The following is a 14,699-nucleotide window of genomic DNA, read 5'->3' on the forward strand; positions in this document are numbered from 1 at the left end:
ATATATAAAAAAACAAATAAAGGGTCATTAGGTCTGAAGGGGTTGAGAGTCACTTAAGTAGGGAAACAACATGTGTGTTACAATGTATCCATGCCCATCTTTCCCACATCAACTGTGAGCATCTCAGCCACAGGACTGAGTTCCACTCCCCTTTCTTCTTCACCCCACTCCCTACTTACTTAGCCCAGACCTGGCATGGAACAGAGGCACACGGGGTGAGAGGGTAACAAAAGAGTTCTGAACAAGAGAGTTAGTTACCTGACTTGTGTCTGGGAAAGTCCTGAATTACATGTCTATGCCTGGTTTCTTCTTTTCTTCCTTTATTTATTTATTCAACAAAGCACCTACAATGTACCAGGCACATAAAAGGTTCACAACTTCAACCCAGGCCCAAGGTTTCCTGTTCACTCTACAAAGACCCTACGGCTCCATACAATATTAATATATATATTTTTGGGAGTTCAGGGGCTGTCTTCTTGGCTGGACACTCTGCTGAGCTTTGATTTCAACCTCTTCTTAAGATTCTGCTTCTTCAATTCTCTGCCTCAAGCTCCTCTCATTACTGCCCAGGAGTAGGCACAGTCCAGTTCTAACCCTCCCTCTAACTAAACTCCAGGACACACCATCCCAGCCTGGTCCTAACATCCTATTGGCCTAGGGTGACCAGACATCCCGATTTTGGCAGGACAGTCCCGCTTTTCAACAATTTGTCGCGCGTCCCGGGGCATTTTAAAAAAGTCCCGATTTTTGGAAAGAATGCACGAACGGGCTGGAGAACAAGAAGGGAATATACGGTTTTCGGCTGCCATATGGCTATTTGCCAGAATATGAGTTTTATATTATTTTTGTTAATTTTATAATGTTAAACTGTAATAAATAATTGCTGAGAAGTGATTATCGAGAACTGCTCATCAAAGTTTGCATTGTCAGGTCCTGCCTGCCCCGTCCCCTGCCCCGCTCCGCCCCCCCCCACCGTCCCCCGCTCCGCCCCCTGGCCATGTTGTCCCGCCTTAAAGATGTTAAAATCTGGTCACCCTATATTGGCCTGAAAAAGGGTGGGGAATTAGGATCAGCTCACAAACAAAGAAAACAGAGAGCAACTGAGCCCTGTCCTCAGGGAGGAAGTACATGGGGGTAGAGTAGCGCATTGAGAAACAGCGAGGCCAGGAAATCCGTTAGTGATAGTCCTATCCTAGGCCCCATGGGGGTGAACTGGAACTGCCATTATCCGCAGAGACAGCATACAAGGCTGACCTCTGTTGCACTGCCACATTTGCTTGGCCCCCAAAGAGCAGAGAGCTTCAGGCTTTTGTTTCAAAGATTGGCTCACTCTGCCTGACACTGAACACATTCTAGATGTTTTCCTGCTGAAATCACAGGGACCAGGGATTGGAGAGAGGGCTGGGCCTGAGGGGGTGGCTTCATACATGATGTATGCAAGGCCCTTGTGCCCAGGCAAAAGACCTCCGTACACTTTCAGTCTTCACTCCAGGCCAGTCTAGCTCCTGTTCCTTGAAAGAAAGCACTTGAGATCTATAGCAGCTCTGTCAGGGCTGGCAGGCTTTATAGGGAAGCCTGGACCTGAGGAGGGGAAGGGGAAAGAGAAGTCAAACAGCACTCAGTATGGGTGGCTCCTAAGCACACAACCTCACCGTGCCCCTCTTACGCATTTTTTGGTTTTCATCCCACCCCAGTCCCAGCCTGCTGAGAATCAATAGCTGGGGGCCAGAGCATTGATGAGTAAGTAAGCGACACATGAAATGTTTGGATTCAGAAAGGGAAAGAAGGATGTGCCATAAAACCCTTCTCCCATTGTTTTCTTTTGCAGTGTCTTGGACCTTATTTGTGCTTCAGTTTGAAAGCCAATTTTTTAAAGTCAGGTGGCTGGACTTCTGTATCACCCAGGGTTTGGGTTGTTTGCGGAGAAGGGCAGGGCATCTGGCCCTGGCACTGTTCCCAGTCTCAACTCTTTCCAGCCCCCTCTGCTCTCCATGTTATTCTCGTGCCTGAGATTGCAAAAGAGTGGCCAGTAGACATGTTTTGATGGCACAGCTCACAAATTTGAAATAGTGTCAATATTGAAAAGTGACAATATTTTACATGAAAAAATCTGGATTTCTGGCATCACTTGAAAAACTGGAAACTGTGGCAACAATGGGCCAGTAATTCCATATGACAACTAGCAGCAGAACTCAGAAGCATCTGTTCCCTTAGGGTACAGAATCTCTAGCTTCCTGTCCCATGCCTCCCTATGGTACTCCAACATGGAGGGCCACTGGTCACACTTATGTGGGTCTTTGTACATGACTTGCTTCACCCACTTACGTTAACTTCCTGGGCTTTCTTAGCCTTCAGTTGAGATCCCTGCTTTGCATCCACCTACTTACTATTTCCAAAACCAACCCCATATTTGCCTTTATTCTACTCTCTTTATGGAACCCCACCTCACAGCCCACCTAAAAAAATCTACCTGAGTTTTAAGACCCAACCGAAATCTCCCTTTCCCCTGGTAGCCTCCCCTAACTCGTGCAAGCAGAGTTGGGGACTTCACCTCTACATTCTCACTACAGCTTGCCCAACATTCCATTGTTGTCATTTACTCAGTATATTATAATTATGTGTTCATATGTTTGTTTCTGCTTATAAACTGTGTACTTCTCAAGGGTGGTGACTGGGTGTTCCCTAACCTTAAATCTCCAGCTTTTAGCACAGTGCCCAGCACATAAGGAACACTAGAATGTTTGTTGAATAAATGGCATAATCACTCACTGAAGGGATGAACAGGAGTTGTGAAGTACTCATTTTCTTTCTTTCTTTTTTTGAGACAGGAGCCTCAAGCTGTCCCCACGGGTAGAGTGCTGTGGCATCTCAGCTCACAGCAACCTCCCACTCCTGGTCTCAAGCGAGTCTCCTGCCTCAGCCTCCCAAGTAGCTGGGACCACAGGCACACATCACAATGCCTGGCTATTTTTTGGTTGCAGCCGTCATTGTTGTTTGGTGGGCCCGGGCTGGATTCAAACCTGCCACCTTGGGTGTACGTGGCTAGTGCCTTAGCCACTTGAGCCACAGGCGCCGAGCTGAAGTACTCATTTTCAGTGTAGATAGTGACTGTTTCTTAATGAAGACCAGCAGCAATTTGGGTGGTACCAGAGCAGTTCTAATTTCCCTGATGTGACAGCTTTGTGTAATCAATTTTATTCAGCATCTAGTACTTGGCACAGAGCCTGGCACACTCTAGGTGCTCAAGGGATGCCCCTGAAATAGAAGAATGAAGTCCATCTGACGTCAGTTTGGAGCTATAGTGCGCCAGGGCCTACTCTACATCATGCTGGTTTAAAATGTTGCCCTAGGACAGCACTTAACCTCTCTGAGGTTCAGTGTTTAAACCTGAAAAAAATGAACACAATCATACTTACAGGGAGGGAATGAAGATTAAACTAAGTCTGCAGATAGTGACATTCTGCAGACAGTGTTTGGGCCCTTTGTTAGTCTGTTTTAGTAAGAAAGTATGTGTGTGAGAGAATGGGCACATGTAGTAAGTTAAACATAAACTGCAATCTAAAAGCACAGATATGATCTGTGTCCCCATCCATTCCTTGGGCTACCCTCCCAAGGGAATATTAGGGCACATTCCCCCAACAGGAATGACTCCTGTTACAAGATTGTCAACAAAACCTTATTGAGAGAACTAAGCCCAATTCCTCCATCAGTGGCTACCAGTAGCTCCACCTAATCTCTGCCCCAATCTCCATCCCATAGTGCCCACACAATGCCCTTAGGTATGAATGCTGCACTTGCTTAACCAGTTTTGGCTGAAGTTTCCTCAAGTCTAAAATGGAAATAATAATAATTACTTGGAAGGGTGACTGAGTCCATTAATGAGACTGAGTAACTAAAAGCACTTTACTTGGTATAAGGATACAGAGCAGATGCTCAACAAATGTTAGGTTCTTTCCCTTCCCTGGGGTCATAGGGCTTCAAGCTAACAAATGAAGAATGGTAGAGGGAGGAACACTGAGTGTGTGTCATGTACTGCAGAGGACAGGGACTAGAGGACTTTTCACAGAGACACAATGAGATGAGGCCAAGGGATTGAAAATAGGTAAAGATGACACCACATGAGTCCTAAATGTGTGTGTGGGTCTCTAGCTGTGTCCTGAATATCTAAAATTCCACACAGGACCCAGCTGATACAGTGCAACTAGATCCATCCAGCCTAAAAGGGCAAGATTGTGGTTAACGGATCTTTCTAAGATTTCCCACAGACACAATGTGGAGATTACTACTTGGAAGTGTATCTCCCACTAAACTTGACTAAAGTTGAAGTTGTATTCTTTCTTAAATGCTTCAAAAGGCATTTCAAGGCAGCATTGTTTGTAAATGGTGAAAAATTATAGGAAACCTAAATGTCTAACAGTAGAAGAATGGATAAATACATTGTGGTACAGCAATATATGGAATAGTGTACAAAATTTAAAATTACTAAACTGTAGCTCATGTATCAGCATGGATAAATATCAAAAGTGTAATGTTAAAAAAGATCAAGTTGTAGAAGAATATGTATGCATGGTATGATGCCCAAAATATGCAAAATAATATTATATATTGTTTATAGATACAGGTATATGTGGTGAAAGTATAAATATATGCATGGTAATTGGAAACAGCCAGTTTGGGATACTGGGTACCTCAGGGTCAGAATGGGGCAGAGCTCATGGCTGAATGTGGGCTATTTCTTAGAAAAGATCTAAAGCAAACATGGCAAAATGTTAAGCTATGACATTTTTCTCTCTACTTTGCTATATGTTTGAAATAACTTATAATTTTGAAGATGTAGAGAAAAAGTTGTTTCTAGATGCTCCTGACTCATCCTGTTGTTACCCATGCCCCATTGTTGAGGGTCTGCTGCAGCTGGCATGGAACTGTGGGCATCACAGACCATAGCTCATTTAAACCTTTACAAAACCCTGGGAATCAGGTGCCAATTTCACCTTATTCTCTAGAGGAGGCACTTGAGACTCAGATAAGCAAAATGACTTGTTCAAGGACAAGACGTGTGATTAGGTCCCAGGCTCCCAGACTCCACTCTTATACCTTGCACCTGGAATATGAATATGAATACCATGTTGCTAAAACAAATCGGGATTCTTTGAACTTCTAATGTTTTAGATTCTGTGTTAAAAACAGATTTATCAACATTTCTTGACCTTCCACTCACTGTTAAAAGGCAATCTGGGTCTGGCATCTTCCAGCCTTCCACCCAGTGACAGAAGATGACCTCACCTTCCCTGAGGGCATGGGTAGAGACTGAGTGAGAGCCCTGTTGGCATCAGGCTGCCCAGAGAGTTGGATTAGTGAGGCACTCCACCCTGCAGCATGGTGTTTCTCACCCCTTACCTAGAAAAACTCAGTGAGAGGTAACTTCTGCCATCATCAGGGGCACCAGTATGGATTAAATGGCAGCCCCCTCGGCATCTGGCCTGAGGAAGAGCTTTCTTCCCCCACAGTCCTCATAGGCCTGGCATCTTCCATCCTCACTTAGCAGCATTAGTCCTGGGGACATGCATTCTACCCCCATGTGAAGCACCAGTAGAAATCAAGTTGGAAGCTGCAGCTGTGCCAGAAGAACAAAGCAAAGTAGGGTAGCACTACCAGGGCTCTGAAAACTAAATTGTCATTGGAACCATAGCCCACAAAAGTAGGCCAGGATCTATACAGTAAACCTAAACTGACTGACTGTCTGCTAAATAGAAGAGTGACTTGAACAGAAGCTTCTCTGAAGAAGATAGGCACATGACCTACAGACACATGAAAAAATGCTCATCATCTTTAATCATCAGGGAAACACAAATCAAAACCACTTTGAAATATCACCTAACTCTAGTAAGAGTAGCCCACATAACAAAATCTCAAAACTACAGATGTTGGTGTGGATGTGGAGAAAGGGAACACTTCTGCACTTCTGGTGGGAATGCAAGCTAATACATTCCTTTTGGAAAGAAGTATGGAGAATACTCAGGGATCTAAAATAGACCTGCCATTCGATCCTGCAATTCCTCTACTAGGTGTATATCCGAAAGACCAAAAATCACTTTACAATTAAGATATTATTTGCCCCGGATTATTCGTTGCAGCTCAATTCATAATAGCCAAGTCATGGAAGAAGCCCAAGTGCCCACTGACCCATGAATGGATTAACAAATTGTAGTATATGCATACCATGGAATATTGTGCAGCTTTAAAAAAGATGAAGACTTTACCTCTTTAATGTTTACATGGATGAAGCTGGAACATATCCTACTTAGTAAAGTATCTCAAGAATGGAAGAAAAAGTATTCAGTGTACTCAGTACTATTATGAAACCAATTTATAATCACTCACACTTTCATATGAAGGATAGATCACAACTATGGCCCAGGATGAAGGAGGAGGGAACTGAAGGGGAGGGGGGAAGTTTAATGGAGGGAGGGTAAATGATGGGGCCACACCTATGGTGCATATTGCAAGGGTACATGTCTGATCTATTAAGTATAGAGTATAAGTGTCTTAAAACAATAATTAAGTAAATGAGGTGAGGGATATATTAACTAGTTTGATGTAAGCATTCCAAATTGTATATGAAATCAGCACATTGTACCCCATAAATGCATTAATAAAAAAAAAGAATAAACAATCTGGAATCTCCTAACATAATATCTAAAATGTCCAGGATGCAATAAAAAAACATTCACTGTAGCAATACCCTAGAAAATCATAGCATGAATGAGAAAAGACAATGAACACATACCAACACATTAGATGTTTGAATTACTGGGCAAGGACTTTAAAGCAGCCATCATACAATGCTTCAATAAATACTCTTAAAAAATAAAAAATATAATAGCTCACCAGAGTAATAGAAGATTTAAAAAAGAACCCAGTGGAAAGTATAGAACTGAAAAATGGAATAACAGAAATTAAAAACTCACCGGATAGGCTCAATAGCAGAAAAAATACGACAGAGGAAAGGATGAGTGAACTTAAAGAAAGAACAATACAAATTATACAATCTGAACAGCAAAGAGAAAACAAACTGAGAAAAACATGACTTGAGCATTACAAAGCTGTGGGACAATAATAAAAGATCCAAGAGTTTTATCATCAGAGCCTCAGAAGGAGGACAGAAATAAAATGAGACAGAAAAAGCATTTGATTAACTAAAGGCTAAAAACTTCCCAAGTTTGGTGAAAGACACAAAACTACAGATTCAAGGTGAGCAAACCCAAATAAATACCTACCAAGAAAAGTCATAATTAAATTGCTGAAAGCTAAAAACAAAGAAAAAAAATCTTTAAAGCAGTCAGAGAGAAACAATTCATTATCCACAGGGGAAAAACAAATCAACTGACAGTGGATTTCACATCAGAAAACATGGCAGCCAGAAAAAAAGTGGCAAGTTTTTCAAATGCTGATAGAAAAGAGCTATCAACCTGGAATTCTATATCCAGTGAAAGTGTCCATCAGGAATGATGGGAAAATTGAAATTCTCAGAGGAAGGAAAAACTAAGATTTGTCACCAGGAGACCTGCCCCTGAGAGAATGGCTAAGGAAGTTCTCTAAACGTAAAGGAAATGATTAAAGGAATCAAGTGGCAGTCCCACAGGCATCTTGCGTGGGGAAGAGCCAGAATACCAGGAAGGAAGGATATGGTAAGAAAAAATATAGGCAAACACAATAGATTTTTCTTCTCCACTTGAATTTTCTGAATTATGTTTGATGGTTGAGGCAGAAATTCATCACACTGTCTGATGTGTTCTAAATATATGTAGAGAAAATACTTAAGACTGCTTCTTAAATGGGGGAGGCTAAAAGGACATAAAGGGAGATTAAGTTTTTGCACTTTGCTCAAACAGGTAAAATAACAAGACCAGCAACTCTAATAAGATGTGTATAATGCAACACTTCGGCAAAGTTATACAAATAGATACACTCAAAGATACTATAGATACATCAAAATGGAATTCTAAAAAATGTTCAAGTAACCCACACGAAAGCAACACAAATACAAAACAGTGAAAACTGAGAGAGCTAAAAGAAATAGAAATAGTCTACAATTATAGTTGGGTTCTTCAACACTCCATTTGTAGTAATTGATAAAGCTACTTGACAGATAACCATTAACGAAAAAGACAAGCTCAGCAACACAACCAACCCATGGGATCTAGCTGACATCCATAGAATATTCCACCCAACAAGAACATAATGCACATTTTTTCAAGTACTCATGGAACATTAACCAAGGTAAACCATATCTTAAGCCCATATAACAAACCACAACAAATAAGTAAGCAAGGAGATGGTTATGTTAATCAGTTAGGTATAAGCATTCCACATTGTATATCAAATCGGCACATTGGACCCCATAAATGCATTAATGTACATAGTTATGATTTAATAAAGAATTTAAAAATAAAATATCTGAAATCATACTGAGTGTATTTTCTGACCATAATGAAATCAAACTATAAATCAATGAAAAAAAAGATAAAACTCTTACCTTATCCAAATACCTGGAAATTGAACAACACACTTTTATTTTTATTTAATTATTTTTTTGAAATTTAAAGAAAAAATTTATTGAAGATCTGAAAAACAATTCCTAAAAGATCAACTTTTCCAGAAAACTAGCCACACAATGCATATGCATTGCGTCTATCATGTTAAAACGTGCATTAAACACAAATACAAAAACCATGAAACAAGCCACCATTCTTCAACAATTTGAGCAAAGATAAAATGCCTAAGGAACAACATGGATGACTTGCAAAGGATGAGCTCTTTAAGCACCATAAAAAAAAAAAAAGAAGGAGCACAAATGGATGAGTGTGTTCAGTTATATACACTGAATTGAACCTTTGGCACTAGGAATCAGAGCATTTTGTCATATAGCATTAACACATATTATAAAAGTGTGTAGTGTCAAAGGAATAGAACCACCAGCATTCAAAACCAGCTTTGTCAACTGGGCAATAAAACACTCTACAGCATATCTTTCTGTTGTCCGTCACTGAATACATTGGTAGCAACTTTGAAATGAAGAAAAGAAAAAAGGAGCTATAACCCCTTTTATTTTCTCTGTTTAAAATCAAAAAGAAAACAAACATCAATTCTGTTATACACTAACATCTTCAAAGTATATCGTTTGTACAAGAGAAAGACTAAGAACAAAAATGTGTTTACAGAGATCCAAACATATATGAGTGAGACCGTCTCTCACACAGCTTTCCGATGGTACTCAGGAGGAGCCACTTCGAAATCGCTGGCACTAAACAAGGTTGCAGAATTCTTTGCCAGGTACTTTAGGAAATCATGAAGATAGTTCAGTCATAAAGCAAGGCTCTTATCCAAAGGTGTATAGGCCAACATCGCTCCAATTCGTACAAATAATCTCAGTAGATGTGGTGCTCCATATACTTGGGTGCATCAGGGTGATCTGCAAGAATTTCAGCATACTGCGGTCTCTCAAATTTGTACAAGAGCTGAGTGCCCAACATTACATTGAAGTATTCTTTTATCCCTGCCACAACTTCATTAACAGCATACTCCTTATTATCTGTGTTTCCAGGTGATTTCTTGTAATTTGCATAACCTTCCAGAATGGAATCCATATTCTTCTTAGCAGGAAGATAAAAGAGCTGTTTTTGCCTGGTAATTAAGTCCCAGTCATCAACAAGCCCAGGTTTTAGCTCTTCAGGAATCTTTAACTTCAACTCTGTTCATGAATGTTTCTTCATTTTCAACAGTAGGATCTCCCCTTTTCTTCAGAGGAGGGTGAGGTGTCTCACTGGTACTGCCACCATCTCCATTTCCAGGTGTTTTCTGCTTGTTCTTCTTTGTCCTCACTTCAACATTTTTCTGTTGCAGACCAGATGTCTTCTTTCCTGAGGCAGTGCCTCTCATCTTGCCCTCTGCATACTGCTCCTGATTGGCTTTTTGAAGTTCTCGCTGCTTTTGCAGGTTGGTGTCCACATATCTGAGTACTCTGCTCTCTGGAACCCATTCATCCCAATTTTTATTCCAACCACTGTAATGTATAAAGTATTTCACTTGTTTGTCTTTTATGGCAACGTTTACACACTTTGCTTCATAAAGAAGAGGCCCATGAAAGCACAGTACTCGCTCTCCCTCCTGGAATTTAGGTTTCGGGTCCTGCTTCGGCTCCATTTATAAGTGATTCGCCACCTCCTCCTTCTCCCACCACCCCTGACTACCGCCCCCTACTCTCTACCCCACCCAACTCCACCTCAGACATGCCGTCAAGAACCACCAGCTCTACATCCTGGGCCAGATTTCGAACAACACACTTTTAAACAACCCACGAGTCAAAGAGGAAATCTTAAACAAAGTTAAAATATTTATATTGAATTTAATGAAAATTAAAATATAACATATCAAAATTTGTGGGGTACATCTAAAGCAATGCCAAGAGGGACATTTGTAGCACTAACGACTTATATTAGTAAAGAAGAAAAGCCTCAGATTCATAGGACAGAAGAGAAGGAAGAGAAGGAGGAGGGAAAAACAGACCCAAATCAAGAATAATAAAGTAAATATTAAAGAGCAAAAATCAGTGAAATTGAAAATAAGAAAGCAATCAAGAAAAATCAATGAATGACAAAGCTGGTTCTTCAAAAACTCAATACAATTAATAAATATCTAGCAATAGCTGGGCATTGTGGGGAGCACCTGTAGTCCCAGCTACTTGGGAGGCTGAGGCAAGAGAATTGCTTAAGCCCAAGAGTTGGAGGTTGCTGTGAGCTGTTATGCCATGGCACTCTACCAAGGGTGACACAGTAAGACTATGTCTCAAAAATCAATCAATCAATAAATAACTAGCAAGAATAATGGTCACCAATATCAGGAATGAAACAAGGATAGCAGTACATATTCTGAAGCCTTTAAAATAATAATTAACAAATATGATAAACAACTTTACACACATAAATTCAATAACTTAGAAGAAATAGACCAATATTTCAAAACCACGAACTACTAAATATCACTCAACCAAGAAATAGATAATCTAAATAGTCCTATAATGATCTTAAAAACTGAACTCAAGGCTTGGCGCCTATGGTTTAAGCAGCTAAGGTGCCAGCCACGTACACCTAAGGTGGCAGGTTTGAATCCAGCCCAGACCCGCCAAACAACAATAATGGCTGCAACCAAAAAATAGCCGGGCGCTGTGGCGGGCGCCTGTGGTCCCAGCTACTTGGGAGGCTGAGGCAGGAGACTCGCTTGAGCCCAGGAGTTGGAGGTTGCTGTGAGCTGTGAAGCCATGGCACTCTACCCAGGGGGACAGCTTGAGGCTCTGTCTCAAAAAAAAAAAAAAAAAAAAAAACTGAACTCAAAGTTTAAAAACCTTCCAAAAAAGAAATGTCCAGGCCCAGGTGCTTTCATTGGAGAATTCTGTTAATATCGATTTTACACAATCTATTACAGAGAACAGAAAAGGAGGGAACCCTTACCAGTTCATTTATGTCAGTTTTATCCTGGTACCTAACTAGACGAAAACAGTACAAAAATTAAAAAAAAAAAAAACACAGGCCAATATCCCTCATGAATATAAGCACAAAAATGTTTTACAACTATTAGCTAATTCAACAATATATAAAAAAAATTATACACTATGACCAAGTGGATATTTTATTCTAGTTGGGATTATTTGAGGAATGTAAGGCTTGTTCAACATTTGAAAAATCAATGTAATCTACTATATCAACAGGCTAGAGAAGAATCATATAATCAGATCAACTGATTTAGCAAAATCATTTGGCAAAATCTATTGTCCATACATGATAGAAACTCTCAGAAAACTAGAAAGAGTGGGGGAATTTCCTCAACTTGGTAAAGGACATTTACCCCCCCCCAAAAAAAAAACCAACACCTAAAACAAAGTAAAACCAAAATCCTACAGCTACCATTAAACTTAATGGTAGAAGAATGACTGTTTTCCCACAGAGATCAGTAACAAGGCAAGGATGCCTACTCTCACCGCTCTTATTCAGCATAATACTGGAAGTTCCACCCAGTGCACTAAAGAAAGAAAAATAAATAAAAGGCATGTAAATTGGAAAGGAAGAAATAAAACTGTTCCTATTTACAGATGACATAATTATCTATCTGGAAAATCTCAAGTAATCTGTATAAAACTCTTAAAATAAATGAGCTCACAAAAGTTTCACTATAGAAGAATGACACAGAAAAGACAATTGCATTTCTATATACTAGCACTGACCATGTAGGAACCAAATTAAAAACACAAAATATCATTTACAGTTGTTCGAAAGAAAATGAAATACTTGGCTTGGTGCCCGTAGCACAGTGGTTGCGGCACCAGCCACATACACTAAGGCTGGTGGGTTCGAACCCAGCCTGGGCCAGTTAAACAACAATGACAACTGCAACAAAAACTGGCCAGGCATTGTGGCAGGCGCCTGTAGGCAAGAGAATCACATAAGCCCAGGAGTTTGAGGTTGTTGTGAGCTGTGATGCCACAGCACTCTACTGAGGCTGACATAGTGAGACTCTGTCTCCAAAAAAAAAAAAAAAAAAAAGTCAATCTCAAAGGGTTACATATAATATCAATTGCTTTATATGATACTCTTTAAATAACAAAATCATGCAGATGGAGAATAGGTTCTTGCTTGCCAGTGGTTAATAATGTGGGGAGTGGGTGTGTACAAATAACAAGAGGTGCCATGAGGGTGATAGAACAGTTCTGCATCTCAATAGTGATGATGGCTATACAAATCTACAAGTATGATAACATTTTAAAGAACGCTACGTACACACATATAAAGTATATGTACAACTGGTGAAATGTGAATAAACTCTGTGGGTTGTATCAATGTCAGTTTCCCAGTGGTGTATAACATCATAAAACCAGGCGAAGGGTCACAGAACCCCCTTGTATATTTCTTTGCAACTTCCTGTGAATCTAAAATTACTTCAAAATTAAAAGATTTTTTAAAAGATTGGTGTCTTTACTTGGTTTTTTTTTCTATAGCATGTCAGATCTGAGCTTTTTTTATTATGATGGAAAGGAGGGGGAAAGCAGAGAACAAAGGAAAACCAGCTTTTTCAGAGAACCTGCTCTGGCCCAGACAATTCACTTACATGATTTTATTTATTTATTTATTTATTCATTCATTTATTTACTTACTTTTTATTTTTGTGAATTTTTTATGCTATTTATCATAACAACATTGACAAGGTTGGCATTTTATTCCTATTTCACAGATGAAGAAAGTGAGTCTCAGAGAGGTTTAAGGCTTGTCTAATTAGTAGCTAATAATTCCTAATTGAAGTTAATAATTAGTAAACATTTATATGTGCTAAGTTCTTTTTTTTTTAATGTGCTAAGTTTTACACATGAATTATCTCTCTCTTTCTCTTCCTCTCATTTTTTTCTTTTTTTTTTTGAGACAGAATCTCACTCTGCCACCTTGGCTGAAGTGCAGTGTTATCAGCACAGCTTACGGCAACCTCAAAACACATGGGCTCAAGGAATCCTCTTGCCTTCGTGTCCCAAGTAGCTGGGACTATAAGTATGAGCCACCACATCTGGCTAATTTTTCTGTTTTCAGTAGAGACGGGGTCTGACTCTTGCTCAGGCTATTCTTAAACTCCTGAACTTAAGTGATCCTCCCACTATGGCCTCTCAGAATGCTAAGAGTACAGGCATGAGCCACCATGCCCAACCAAATTATCTCATTTAATACTCACAATAGCTATGTAAGGGGGTACTACTATTATCTTCATTTTACAGATGAGGGACCTGAGGTTCAGAGAGGCAAAGTGATCTTCCCAAGATACACAGCATGAAAGAGGTGTAACCAGGATCCCAGACAGACATGTGAGAATCTAATACTATTCCTCAGCCCCAAGATACCTCCCAAAGTAAAGTGAAGTAAAAACTGCATTTCTGATTCTAAGGAATGAGCCCTCCTTAGAGTCCTCAATAAGTCCCATGTAGTCGCCTACCCAACCCTTTATTGCACATATACCTTCACACGTCTGCCTCTCCTTTCAAGTGTTAAATTATGAAGCTCCTTGAGGGATATAACCATGTTTGTGATCTAGAACTTGCCACAAGGTAGGGATACAACTGATGTCTGCTTTATGGATGAAAAAAGTTGGAAAGTACTTGAAATCTTGTGAATAATTCTCTCCTCACTAAGGGGGCTGGATCCGGGAGTATTTGGGAGCTCATCCTTATATCAACCCAACAGGCTAGTCTGGGAAGATGGGTGGATTGGGCTCTTTGATCTCTCATCACAACCAGTGATGTGCTGGAGTCAATTTTTCCTAGCTCACTAGAGCCAATTGTTCAATTTTAAGAATTTTGTGAATCAGTTGTCAGACTGTTGGTAGCTCAAAATCAGCTATGGTGGGAATATTTACACCACAAAATTGGGAAGTGCTACAAAGCAAGGTACCCCTTTTCACACACCAGAACTGGTTGTGAAACATTTACCAGCATGCCACTGATCACAAACATCTGATTGCAGCACTTGACAAATGTCTTTATTTTTTATTTTTTTTAGAGACAGAGTCTCTCTTTGTCACCCTTGGTAGAGTGCCATGGTGTCACAGCTCACAACAACCTCCAGCTCTTGGGCTTAGGTAATTCTCTTGCCTCAGCCTCCTGAGTAGCT

The 14,699-nt window shown here is 40.1% G+C and overlaps 1 protein-coding gene and 1 pseudogene across 1 annotated transcript in view; both read right to left on the reverse strand.

Moving 5' to 3' along the window:
• Window positions 1–14,699, reverse strand: part of NHSL2 (NHS like 2) — a 309,715-nt gene that overhangs the window by 121,863 nt on the left and 173,153 nt on the right. The window lies entirely within an intron of this gene.
• LOC100957099 lies at window positions 9,253–10,210 on the reverse strand (annotated as a pseudogene).

This window comes from Otolemur garnettii, unplaced genomic scaffold (assembly GCF_000181295.1).
Source record: "Otolemur garnettii isolate 467f Iridium unplaced genomic scaffold, OtoGar3 scaffold00306, whole genome shotgun sequence".
Taxonomy (NCBI): domain Eukaryota; kingdom Metazoa; phylum Chordata; class Mammalia; order Primates; family Galagidae; genus Otolemur; species Otolemur garnettii.